Here is a 13,085-nt window from a genome sequence, read left to right as displayed (position 1 = left end):
CCTAAAACCCCCTCTTTTCATATAAAATTTGTGCAATTTGGATACAGCTGGAATCTAAGACAAAAAAATTGCTCCCAAATTTGGGGCAATTTCTTGAGGCGGCAGTTTTATGATTTTTGTGCCACAAAAATTAAGGCTTTCTAGTACAATATCAATATTTTTGGCGAAGAAATCAAGACATTTTTGGTAAAAATTTGACACGCTTCTTGAGGCAATTTTAGTACAAAACTAGTACGCTTCTCAATGCAATTTTAGTACAGAACCTACACACTTCCTGAGGCGATTTCTATATGAAACCTGTATGCTTCCAAATATAGTTTCTAGTACTGGAAAGCATGCTTCCTAAGGCATTCTAGCACAGGTCCCAAGGTGATGATTTTTTATTTTCCGTTCCAACTCTTTTTTGACCTACCTGTGATTTTTTGGCCATAACTTGTTCATCCATACTCCATTTTTCACAAACGAGATATCGTCGAAAAGCTAATTCTGAGCTTGTGTGATGGTGCAATTTATGTGAACTTTTATGTTGTTTGGTTGTCAGTTTATGTAGTCAAAGTCAAAGGTTCTATTGTGCACTCTACGAAGACATATCTTAACATATTCTATTTTCCAGATTCAGCTTAAGGCACATCCCATTTATTTTTTTGTTTTTTGCACTCTGGTGGATATCTTAGTTGTTTCAAGTTAGGAGATCAATTTTGTTGCTTCAAATGATTTTTCATGGGTTGTCATATCTCTTTTATTAGCCTTGTCTCTTTTAATCTTTGTTGACATCCTTTTGTAATATTTTTGCAAATGCACTAAGATAAAGTGTCACTATATTGCATTTTGGGATCTTGCACATTTTTGTGTTTTGTTGTGCTTGCACTACATTATAAAGTGCCTTGGGTGGTTTCGTGTTGGTCATATTCACCATCTTCCTTTGTCAAGTGAGTATTCCTTCCATGACATTAGTCTCATGATGTGTCAATGACATGTGCCATTATATGTGTTTGTACGTCTTTTTCACTCACGATGTTTCTAGTTTTTTCTACAAGAGATATTGCATTCAATTTTAGTGTTCATGATAGGGGACTTATGTTGGATCTATTTCTTTCTTGGTTCGATGAAGTGAACTATGAATTTAGTATTTGATCATACATACTAGGCGATTGTAGTGGCTGGATTACTATGCATTTTAGTGAGATGGATCATTTACCATATAGACATTCTTTCATTCATATTTTTGGAGGCCGTGAAGATACCTTCTATCTTTGATTGATTGACTTTTCAAACTTAGTCTTCTCTACCTAGTCATGTTTATATAGTGGAGGTTCTTCGTATCATCAATTTCATAGTGTTTTCAGCTTCATGCTTCAGTGATGTTCTTCATGATCATCTTTTGTTCCCATCTTATGGGATGAAACATACATGCCTCCTGAAATAGTTTTTGGTATTGGAAAGCATACTTCTTGAAGCATTCTGGCATGGGTCCGGAGGTGGTGATTTTTTATTTTACCCTTCTAGCATTTTTTGACCTACTTGTGATATTTTGGCTGTAACTTGCTCATCTAGACTCCATTTTTCACAAATGAGAAAACGAGATATCATTGGAAAGCTTATTCTAAGACCATCATGATGGTGCAGTTTATTTGGACTTTTGATACTATTTGGTTGTTAGTGTATGCAATTAAAGTCAACAGTTCTATTTTGCACACTAGAAGACATATCTTGAGACATTCTATTTTCCAAATTCTGCTCCAGGCACGTCCCATTTAGTGTTTTTCTTTTTTATATTATGGTGGATATCTTGATTTTTTCAAGATCAGAGATCAATTTTTTTTGTTTGATATGATTTTTCAAAGGTTGTTCTATCTCTTGTATCGGCCTTATGTCTCTTTTGATCTTTATTGATATCCTTTTGTAGTACTTTAGAAAATGCACTGAGATAAAGTGTCACTATATTGCATTTCAAGATCCTGCACATCTTTTTGTTTTGTTGTACTCACACTAAATTATAAAGTGCTTTGAGGGGTTTCATATTGGCCATATTTGTCATCTTTTTTTGTCAAGTGAGTGTTCCTTTCACAACATTAGCCTCATGATGTGTTGATGAGACGTGCCATTATAGGTGTTTTTACTTCTTTTGCACTCTCAATGTCCTTGGTTCTTCTTTCTCTAGGATATATTGCATTCAGTTTCAAAGTTCATCTCTTATGTCTGAGCATTATAGGGGGTTATTTTGATTCTATTACTTTTTTGATTCGATGGAGTGAGCTATGTATTTAGTATTTGATCATATGTACTAAGCTATTGTAGTTGTTGGATACCTATGCATTTTGGTGAGATGGATCATTTACCATATAGACATTCTTTCACTCCTATTTTTAGAAGCCATGAAGATACCTCCTATCTTTAATTGATCAACGCTTCATACTTAGTCTTCTCTAACTAGTCATGTTCTATATAGTGGAGATTCTTTAGATCAATAGTTTGGCAGTGTTTGTAGCTTCATGTTTTAGTGGTGTTCTTCATGTGTTGGAATTATGATATATTTGTCATTAGTGCAAAAACTTATTTGATTTTGAATGCTTACCGAGCTCATCAATTAGTCTACAATATATACCAAGCATTTAGTGGCTACCTTATAAGTTCAGCAGGTAATCAGTTCTTACCAAGCATTCCAAAGGATACCGAGTGAATGGGCAACTTAGCAGTGTTCACCGAGAAAAGGAAGGTAAATGAAGAACTCAGTGTTCACCGAGAAAAGCAAGGTAAATGAAGAACTTAGTGTTCACCAAGCACAGGAAGGTAAATGAAGGACTTAATTTTCATCGAGCATAGCAAGGTAAACATAAGAAGTTAGCTTTTATCGAGTGACACTATATCTACCGAGTCACTAATGGTTACCGAGTTCCAAGTAGTTTTGTGTGGCTAGTATGAACTGAGCCTCTACTTCTACCAAGTGCATGACGATGCCGAGTAATCTAGTGGATGTAGAGTATCAGAAGGTCACCAAGTCAGTTTGAGGAACCCGAGTCTTCTACTACCTGGCCGACTCAGTAATGTTCTGTTCACTTGTGTTTTGACTGACCTTGTAGTTGTAAATATTGAAATGGTATATATGTAATGTATGATATCATTTGTAACATGGTATGGTGTGTAAAAAAAAAGGGGGGGGGCGTTATTTTTGCATATGAAGAAGGTATTGATATATTTTGAGAAAAGTAAAAGTGAATCAGCAGCAGAATAAAAGGGAATATAGCAAGGTCAACATAGGAGCCGAAAAGTTATACCTATCACATCAGGTGATCAATGCAACAAAGATCTTATCAGCAAAGAATTGTAAGCATATCCACTGCTTCATCCTAACAGGTGAATCCGTTTATAAATCTTTTAACCAGGTGGACCTAACAGTCTTTTTGTAAATCTCCTAACAGAGTGCATACTTCACTGTATGTTTGTAAATCCTCTAACAAGGTGGATCTAGTAGTCCTACTTGCTCCTAATAGGGCAGATTACTAAAAGTGATCATTGTAATCCTTAACAGGCCAACTTTATACTACAGTATTGAAGTTTTGTAGGTATCATCCGCACCCCAGTTTTACTTTCTATTTGGAAGGTTTCTGGGTCACCAAATCTTTGTGTACATGTGCAATAAATGTTTGTTCCTTCAGTTATGCAGTAGATTAGATGAATGAATGATGAATGGGTAAAATGCTGAATTGTTTAAAAGTTTTATAAGTTATTGATTCACCCCTCCCCTCTCAGTAACCTACCTTGTCCTGAATATTTCCAACATTCATGATCATATTTTGCTCCTATATTCTGAGACATTCCCTAGTTTAAAGGCTTCTTTAGTCCTTCACTAGTTCTTTTAGCATTATTTTCATCTCTTTTTGGAGTAGGGTTTTTTTCATGTGATTTTCTCTATTTCTCTTGTTTTCTAAGATTTGATTGTGCTTGGGTACCTTATCATGCTCTTTTGTTGGGACCCAAATTTACTTTCAGTAGTAGTTTCTAGGTTTTTAGCTACTCCCTAATTTTATCTTAGAGGGGGTTTTAAAGTAATAAAGTATTTTCTTATAAATTAAATTGTATTGATTTAATTATTAAGTCACTTATTATCTCTAGTTTAATTTAACTAAACTTTGGTAAAATTAATTATTTTATTAACTATTATCATGCAACCTAGGTTAATTACCTGTTAAGGTTTTGATCTCTTTTATAAGGATGATCTATAATTATAATTATAACATTCATTCACTTTGATAATAGAAATTTCTTTTGTTGTTCATCAAGAATGTGCCATCTATGGATCTTTGAATTCTAGCCACGATAGCTTTTGATTCTCTCTTTCTATGGTAGGTGTTTGCATGCAAGTGATTTGTGGGAGTTGTGAAGTTGATCTTTCATCAAATTCAAAAGTTTGTATATTTCATAATATCCTTGGTGATTAGCTAATGGATTGTCATGGTGCTCCTTCATAATGACTTTCATCCTAGATTTTAGAGTCAAATACATAGCCTTCCTTTGTAGAAAATAGTGTCATTTGTAATTTCAAAATCTTTATTAGGTATCTTACCTTCCAATATTTCACTTGTGAATTGGTCTTTGAAATAGTTTGTTATTATCTCATTTTTGTAATCCTTGAAATAATAGAGATAGTGTTGATGTGAGGTCTTCTTGATAATGCATTAGCTACTCCATTATTTACACCTTTAACATATTCAATGTCAAAATCATATGCCTAGAGTTTTGCTAACCCACTTTTTTTGCCTATCATTTAGATATTTTTTATTTAAGAAGCCTAGACTATTGTGGTTTATTTTAATTGTGAATTTCCCACAATCTAGGCATTGGAAAAATTTGGCCAAGACATGCCTTATTGCCATCATTTCATTGTCATAAATAGAATAATGTTACTCAACTCTTGTGAGTTTGCAGATTTCAAAAGCTATGGGATGTTTCTTTTGCATTAACACAACTCCTATTCCTTCTCTTGAGGCATCACATTGTAACTCAAAAGGTATAGAGAAATCGGGTATGACTAATACTGGGCATGAACTTATAACTTCTTTTAACTAGTCAATGGTTTGTTGTGCCTTTTTTGCTCCAAGTGAAAGCTCCCTTCAAGAGGGGCTACAACTTTTGAGAAAACTTAAACAAATCTTCGATAATAACTACACAATCCTACAAAACCCAAAGTTGAGTAAGGGTTTTGGGTTTTGGTCATTCCTTAATAACTTTGATTTTTTCTCCATCTACACTCACTCCTTTGTTCATTTATGCCCCACGTAAAGTATTTCTTGAAGTTAGAATTCACACTTTGAAATTTTAGCACATAGTGATGCTTTTTCTAAAATACTCAAAACTTCTTCAATACATCTTAGGTGCTCATCCCATGTCTTGCTATAGATAAGTATGTCATAAAAAATTTTGAGGAGAAATTTCCATAGATGTTGTCTAAAGGTATAATTTATACAAGATAGGAAAGTTGCTGGTGCATTTGTAAGTTTGAAGGGAAGTTCTAGAAATTCAAAATGCCCATAATGACATCTAAAAGTTATTTTTGATACATCCTCTTCTCTCATCCTGATTTGATGATATCTAGACTTTAGATCAATTTTTGAAAAATAGCATGCCCCATGTAATATATCCATCAGCTTATTGATTCTGGAATTGGGTATCTATTCTTTATAGTCTTCTTGTTAGTGCTCTATAGTCAATACAAATTATCATAGTTTCATCTTTCTTTTTCACTAGTACCACTAATTATGCAAATGTACTACTGCTTAGTTGTATATGCCCCATCTCTAATAGTTCTTTTGTATTTTTTTCAATTTCCTTCTTGTATTTGTGGGGATATCTATAGGGCATTGTAATCACTGGCTTTTTAACTTTCTCTAATTGTATGGCATGTTCAAAACCTCTTTTGGGAGGTAGGCCTAAGGAATATCTTCAAACACTTATATTCCTGATGGGAAAGATGGGTAAGTTAGACATGAAGATGTTGAAGTTGAAGAAGTAAAGGAGAGTTGGTTTGGATCTTCACTTAAACAAGTTGTTATGAATTATGTTGTTGAGTTGTATGGTCTGCAAAAAGTTCTTGATAATGAGTTTTTTTACAATAAAGATAGAAGTACTAGAGACACAAGAAGAATGTTCAAATTTAAAAGAGTGTTTAAAGAATGACCCTCTTCTAAAAGAAATTTTTTCTTTGTATGGTCATGACACTACAAAAATTCAAGAATGTGAAGAGCAATATTCCAATTGGATAAACTTGATGAGGGTCTTGCATGATGTTCAAGATGTTTTAATGAAAGGAATTCAATTGTTTCAACAATTTTGCCTTCATTGTGAAATTGACAAATTTCCACGGCCTTTACCAAAGTCAAATGCCACAAAATATAGGAGATTAATGCATGACATGAATATGAAGAAGAATTATCATTGATGGAAAAGATGAGAATATAGACATCTTCAAATAGGCTAAAAGGTCATTTTATGTATATATATTTAATATAATTGTAAATATAGTTCTGTTATTGAAAATAAATCATATGTAGTTATATTAATTATTAGTCATGAGATGTGCCTCTAGGCCTTTCTCGTTAGTCAAGTGGTTGTCCCTTCCCCCCATCCCCTAGTAACTCTCGTCCCTCTCCAATGCTCACGTGTTCACCTCCTCCATCTAGATTTCCCCCTCTCAAATGCTTGTGAATAGGAAAGAACCAAATCAATCTCTCGAGCACCTTAAATGGCATTGGGTTGGTAGGCCCCTACAATTCTATGACCCTACTATTCTAATGGAGCAAATAGTAGGGCCCTAGTAAATAGAAGTGTTTTCCTTTTGAAGCTATTTAATCTACATACCATTCTTCATGTTATCAATGCATCAAATAAATATTGTTTACACATTTCTAGCTCATTTATATCCTATGTATTTCAAAATAATTCTAATATTTTCTATATAATTATATTGACAAGTCTCACAATCATTTAAGATAGAGAAGTTTGGAAAGGAGAGCTAAATATTTAGGCTAATCTTATTATCATTTTTAGAAACGGTCCATGCTAATTAGAACTAAATGTTTTTTTTAAACATTAGTAGAGTTTCTCATTTTATTAGGTTAAAAATTGAATTCTCATGGTTATAATTTGTGGGAGTTCTCAAAGATGGATGTTTGGTGTTTGGACTAAATCTTAGCCATAAGGCAGTTTTCTCTTATTAAAATTTTTAAACAAGAAAATTGATGATGATAATCATAATTGGGCACATTATGGGTGTCTATTGACTGGAACATATTTTTGGTAGGTATCATTAGTCGGTAATAGTTAAGGAAAAAGAGCATCACCACCAAAAGGCAGGTGGCTGGAAGACAAAATGTTCAGGTTTGAATTCTTGCTCTTTTTAAAGGCACAGGCTAATCTCCACAGAAATCTCTACACAAAATGCAATAAAGACAAAACAAAGTAAAACTTTATTTTTCCAAATTCACAAAAATGTAGTGATTTTTTCCAAATTTTTTGTTGTTTTCGACTACAAACTACACAGATCATGAAGATCAAATGCTGAACTTTTCAGAAAAAATCATGATGCTTTTTATTTTTTGAAAATTGGTAACTGTACAGTTTGTCTGGAGGATAGCCGCATCCCTTTTATAATGTAGGTGTTGCATCATTTGATGATATAGGTGTTGCATTATTTGTTTTACAGTTACCCTGTTTAATATTGTTATCATCTTTACTGTGATATTACAGCTTGCTATCAATCAAATGGTAAAATGTTGAGATCTCAACTTTACGATGGAATTGAACTCCCCGTAGAAAAGAGAAATATTGCATTCTGTCTTGCAGTCATCGGTGACGATGAGGAAGTTATATTTTGGCTTCTCACAGCTACAAATCCAATAGACTTCCAAGGCTTCAAATTTTTTTTGACATTGGGACTTACGCTTTATGATGATAATGTAAGTTATCGTCTATTGAAATGCTTGTGCGCTTCTAAATTTTCATTACAGGTTTTCTGCTCGAAGAGGACAACCGAGGCAAAACAGCTTTGGATTATTTAAATAGTTTCGTTAAACGTCGTAGCCCATCTTTCATGATTTCTTTTATTGAACTGTTTATAGAGATTTCCTCTATTGATATTGTTCACTGCATGATTGGAGGTGGTACATCTTTTCTTGATAAAGCTACAAATGAAGCCATACTTGATAATAAAAAATGGAGTCTCATTGACGAAGCTCTTCTCTTTATCTCTACATTCGGTTGAGAGTCAATTTCCCAAGATTAAGCATTGTTCAACTTGTAGAGGCTTTGTTAGAATTTATATACTCCATTGACCAACTTGCCGCAGATGTTTGCTGGGAGATTGCACGAGGGGCCATCCATGAAGGCTACACAAAGTGCCAGCAGAATATGTTGAATTCGTTGAATAAAAAAGATGGAACTGAGCTCCAACAAGTCAAAGATGGGAAAACGTTCTTCCATTCTACAGCCAAATCAGAAAATGAAGAAATCTCCCGATTGATCACTGTAGGATGTATGGAGTGAACAAAAGGGATAATTATGAAGAACCTTTCTTCACTGGGCAGCACTCACTGGACAAGCTGAGAAGTGCAAAGTTTGTATCGATGACTGGACGTTAAAAATAGATTCCAAGGATAAATTGGGCAAGAATTCTCTACGTCTAGCAGCAAAAGGAATTAGGGGTCACTTAGTTGTGGCTAACAATACTTAATGCATAGGCAAGGTCTGGTCTCGTGTGTGCTAAGCACATCAATCTTCTTACAAGTCTCTGGTATCTTCCTTTATCAACTGGTACTTAATTAGACTCAATACATAACTTCAATCCTTCTTCCACAGCTGTATCAGTGGGTTGACATGCTGACATACCGGCAAGAATTCTCTACGTCTAGCAGCAAAAGGAATTAGGGGTCACTTAGTTGTGGCTAACAATACTTAATGCATAGGCAAGGTCTGGTCTCGTGTGTGCTAAGCACATCAATCTTCCTACAAGTCTCTGGTATGTTCCTTTATCAACTGGTACTTAATTAGACTCAATACATAACTTCAATCCTTCTTCCACGGCTGTATCAGTTGGTTGACATGCTGACATACCAGTTTCTTGGAACAAGTCCAAGGCATATTTTCTTTGAGACAAAAAAATTCCTTTATCAGATTGAGATAGTTCAATCCCAAGGAAATATTTCGAGGGACCGAGGTCTTTCATTTCAAATTCTCTGAATAAGTAATCCTCGAGAGCCCTCCTTTCTTTAGGATCATTTCCTATAACTATTATGTCATCCACATACCCAATAAGTGCAGTGATCTTACCTTGCTGATTCTTTATGAATAAAGTATGGTCTAAATTGCTCTAATGGTAACCAAAGGCTTTCATTGACTTTGTGAATCTTCCAAACCATGCCCTTGGAGATTGTTTCAACCCATATAGTGACTTCTTTAATCTGCACACCTTTAGACTATGTATTTCTAGTATCATGCAAGCAGGTGGGAGTTCCATGTAGACTTCTTCGAACAACTCTCTATGTAGAAAGGTGTTCTTCACATCAAACTATTGTAATGGCCAACCCAAGTTCGCAACTAGAGACAACAAGACTCGTACTATATTAGTTTTAGTTACAGGTGCAAATGTCTCTGTATAGTTGATCCCATAGGTTTGGGTGTACCCTTTTGCCACCAGTCTCGCCTTAAAGCATTCAATTGTACCATCTGCTTTGTACTTAATAGTATAAACCCACTGACATCCAACTGATTTCTTTCCTAGTGGATGGTCAACAAGTTCCCAGGTATTATTTTCCTATAATGATTTCATCTCCTCATTCATAGCAGCTTTCCACCTTGGATCAGCTAAGGCTTCTTGCACATTGTTAGGAATAGATACAGTAGATAATTGATTTACAAATGACTAATTTGATTTTGACAAACAATGGTTAGACACATAATGACTCATAGGATATTTAACTTTACTAGAAAGTTCAGGTTCATATGTGGATTTACGGATACCTCTGGTGAGACGCTTAGGTAGCTATTTTCTAGATGGTTTAGGAACATCCTTGGTAAGTGATTGGTGTGGTGTGAGGGACTTAGATAGAGGTGGACCCACAACTTCACTTTCTAGGTGTTCATCACTGCTTTGATCCAAAGTTTTAGCTACTTCTTGATTAACAGATTTAGAGAGTTTCCCTTCTTTAGAGATGTTCAAGCTACCCACATCTTCGGGAATGTGAACATCCACATCTTCAGAGGTGTTATCAACATCTACTGAGATGTCCAAGCTACCTACATCTTTAGAGATCTAAGCATCCACATCTTCAGAGATGTGATCATCATAGTCTAGAGTCTAAATTTCCTTCTAGTACTCCCTCTGAAGTTCAGGCTCAGAGGAAAAATACATCAAGTCTTCATGAAAAACTACATCCAATGTAATAAACATTCATTGAGTTGGAGGATGATAGCATCGATACCCCTTTTGATAAGCAACATATCCTAGGAAGACACATTGCAATGCTTGAGGAGATAACTTGTTGTGCTGATGCTTATGGAGGTCTACGAAAGCTACACAACCAAAGACATGAGGAGGTAAATTTGGGATAGTAGGAGCAACAACTACCTCAACTAGAGCTTGGGATGATGTTTGGAAATCAATAGCGTTGGAGGGTACTTGGTTGATCAAATATGCTACAGAGGTAAGTGCTTTGCCCCAATAGGATAATGGCATATGGGCTTCTATCAGAGAAGCATGGAAAACCTCCAACAAGTGACAATTTTTCCTCTCAGCTACCCCATTCTGTTGACGTGTATTAAAACAAGTAGTTTGATGAATAGTTCCATGTGCTTCCAAATACTGTTGAAGTTCAGAACTCAAATATTTGCCTCCATTGTCACTACGAAGAACTTGAACTTGTGCATTGTACTAAGTATGAATCATGTTATAATTTTTTTGAAAGAACAAGTTCACATCACTTTTAGACTTCATTAAGCATACCCAAGTCATCTGAGTACAATCATCAATAAAAGTAACAAACCAATGTGATCCACCCAAGTTAGTGACTTTGGATGGACCCCAAACATCAGAATGTATGATCATAAATGGAATTGGACTTTTATTCAAGGTTAATGGAAAAGAAGCATGATGGTTTTTTGCAAGTTCACAAACTTCACACCGGAAGCTAGAAACATCAAATTTTGCAAATAAACTAGGAAATAATTTCTTTAGGTAACCAAAGGAAACATGCCCCAAACGTCAATGCCATAACCAGATTTCAGATTTCTACTTGTCCCCCTCAGAGCCATCCATCACTAGAGCTTGAAGCAGCTTATCCGAACTCTTTGACACCAAGTCCAAGTAATATAGCTTCCCTCGCCTAACACCACAACCAATCATTTGCCTTGTTTGGATGTCCTTAAACACACAGGAATCAGGCCAAAAAATTACAACACAAAGTAAAGTAGTGGTGGATTGGAAAATTGACAACAAATTGCAATCTAAAGATGGAACCACTAAAACAGAATCTAGATTCAAAGTATCAGTGAAAGGTAAGGATCCTTCTCCAATAACTAAGGCTCGAGAGCCATTGGCAGTGGAAAATTTTTTTTGTGAGGATGGTTTAAGGGATGAGACCTATCTAGAATCAAACGTCATATGATTCATAACACCGGAATCAATTATCCATGCACTATTAGAAACAAGTGTAGACATATTTAAAGACTTACCACCATTACCTACCACTACTGCTAATGTCGAGATTTGTCCAACAACATTATCCTCTGTCTTTGTTTCAACAAATGTTGTGCCAGAGGTCTTCTTGGAATTCTTCTTCCGTGAATCGTGACTATGATCCTACCATTCTGGATACCCAATAAGTTCAAAGCAGTGACTTTTGGGATGACTAGTTTGATTGCAATGGGTGCATTTGTAGGTGGATTTATCAGCACCATTAGTGATCTTAGGAGGGTTTTGTGGAGGCCCATTCTGATTAGATCGGTTTCGAGTCACCATGGTTGAAGCTTCAGTCTTTTTTGGTTCTCCAATCATTTTTGTGCATCAAACAGATTCACGGAAAACCAATGCATAGCATGCTTCTAATTTGGGAATAGGATCATTTCTCAAAATTTCACCACGAACTTGTTCAAAGTCACCATCTAATCTAGCAAGAAAAATATGCACCCTTTGTCATTGAACTGATTTTTGGTAAGATTCAACATTGTTCTCACTTTCCATGATCATTTTATCACAATGATCCAAATCACCAAAAATTTCGGTTAATTCTCCATAATACACAGAGAGTGTTCTGCCATTCTGTTTGGCAGAGAAAGCCCTTTGATTCAAGACAAACACTTGCAATTCATCTACTCCATCATAAAAAACCTTAGAAAGAGCTTTCCAAATATCTTGAGCAGTTGGTAAGCAAATGTATCGCTTCATAATTTCTGGGGACATAGATATCAACAACTATCTTTTGACCTTCTAATTGTCTGCATACCACTTCTCATATCCATCATCCTTCTCGGTAGGTGGCTGTGAATTACCACGAATGAAAGAGAGTTTCTCCTTCTCAACAATATGCATCTCCATGATTTGAGACCACAAATCATAGTTTGCTTCATCGAGTGTAATCCCTACCTTGAATGATGAACCTTCGGATTGAATAATAATGGGAGCAGATTTGCTTTCAAATGATTTGCTTTCAAATACTTCCTAATCTAAATCGGCCATAGTTCAATGAAGGGATACAAATAATTCAAGCTTCAAAGCTCTGATACCAACTTGAAAATAAAAAATATAAAAGAATATTTTCCATCCAGTGTATTCACATAAAACTGTACAGGTACATATATGATTGTGTGCCAAAAAACATAAAGCTACAGAAAAGAAAATAGCTACAAGAAAAGAAAGAATTAGTTTAGAAAAGAATCAAGAAAAAAATCAATCTAATATTGCAACAAGAGGAACGTACCAGATATATAAAACAAAATACTTGTTCAATTTGGATAGAAAGAAACGTATTCGCGGAAGGTCTAGCTGCTCTGTTTTTTCATAGAACTGTAGAATCTCCAATCACAGTGGGCATTTGCGG

The sequence above is a fragment of the Cupressus sempervirens genome, chromosome 1, assembly GCF_028749045.1.
Source record: "Cupressus sempervirens isolate cs-2001-9-10 chromosome 1, ASM2874904v1, whole genome shotgun sequence".
In the NCBI taxonomy this organism is placed as follows: domain Eukaryota; kingdom Viridiplantae; phylum Streptophyta; class Pinopsida; order Cupressales; family Cupressaceae; genus Cupressus; species Cupressus sempervirens.
Note: the sequence above shows the minus strand (reverse complement) of the source record.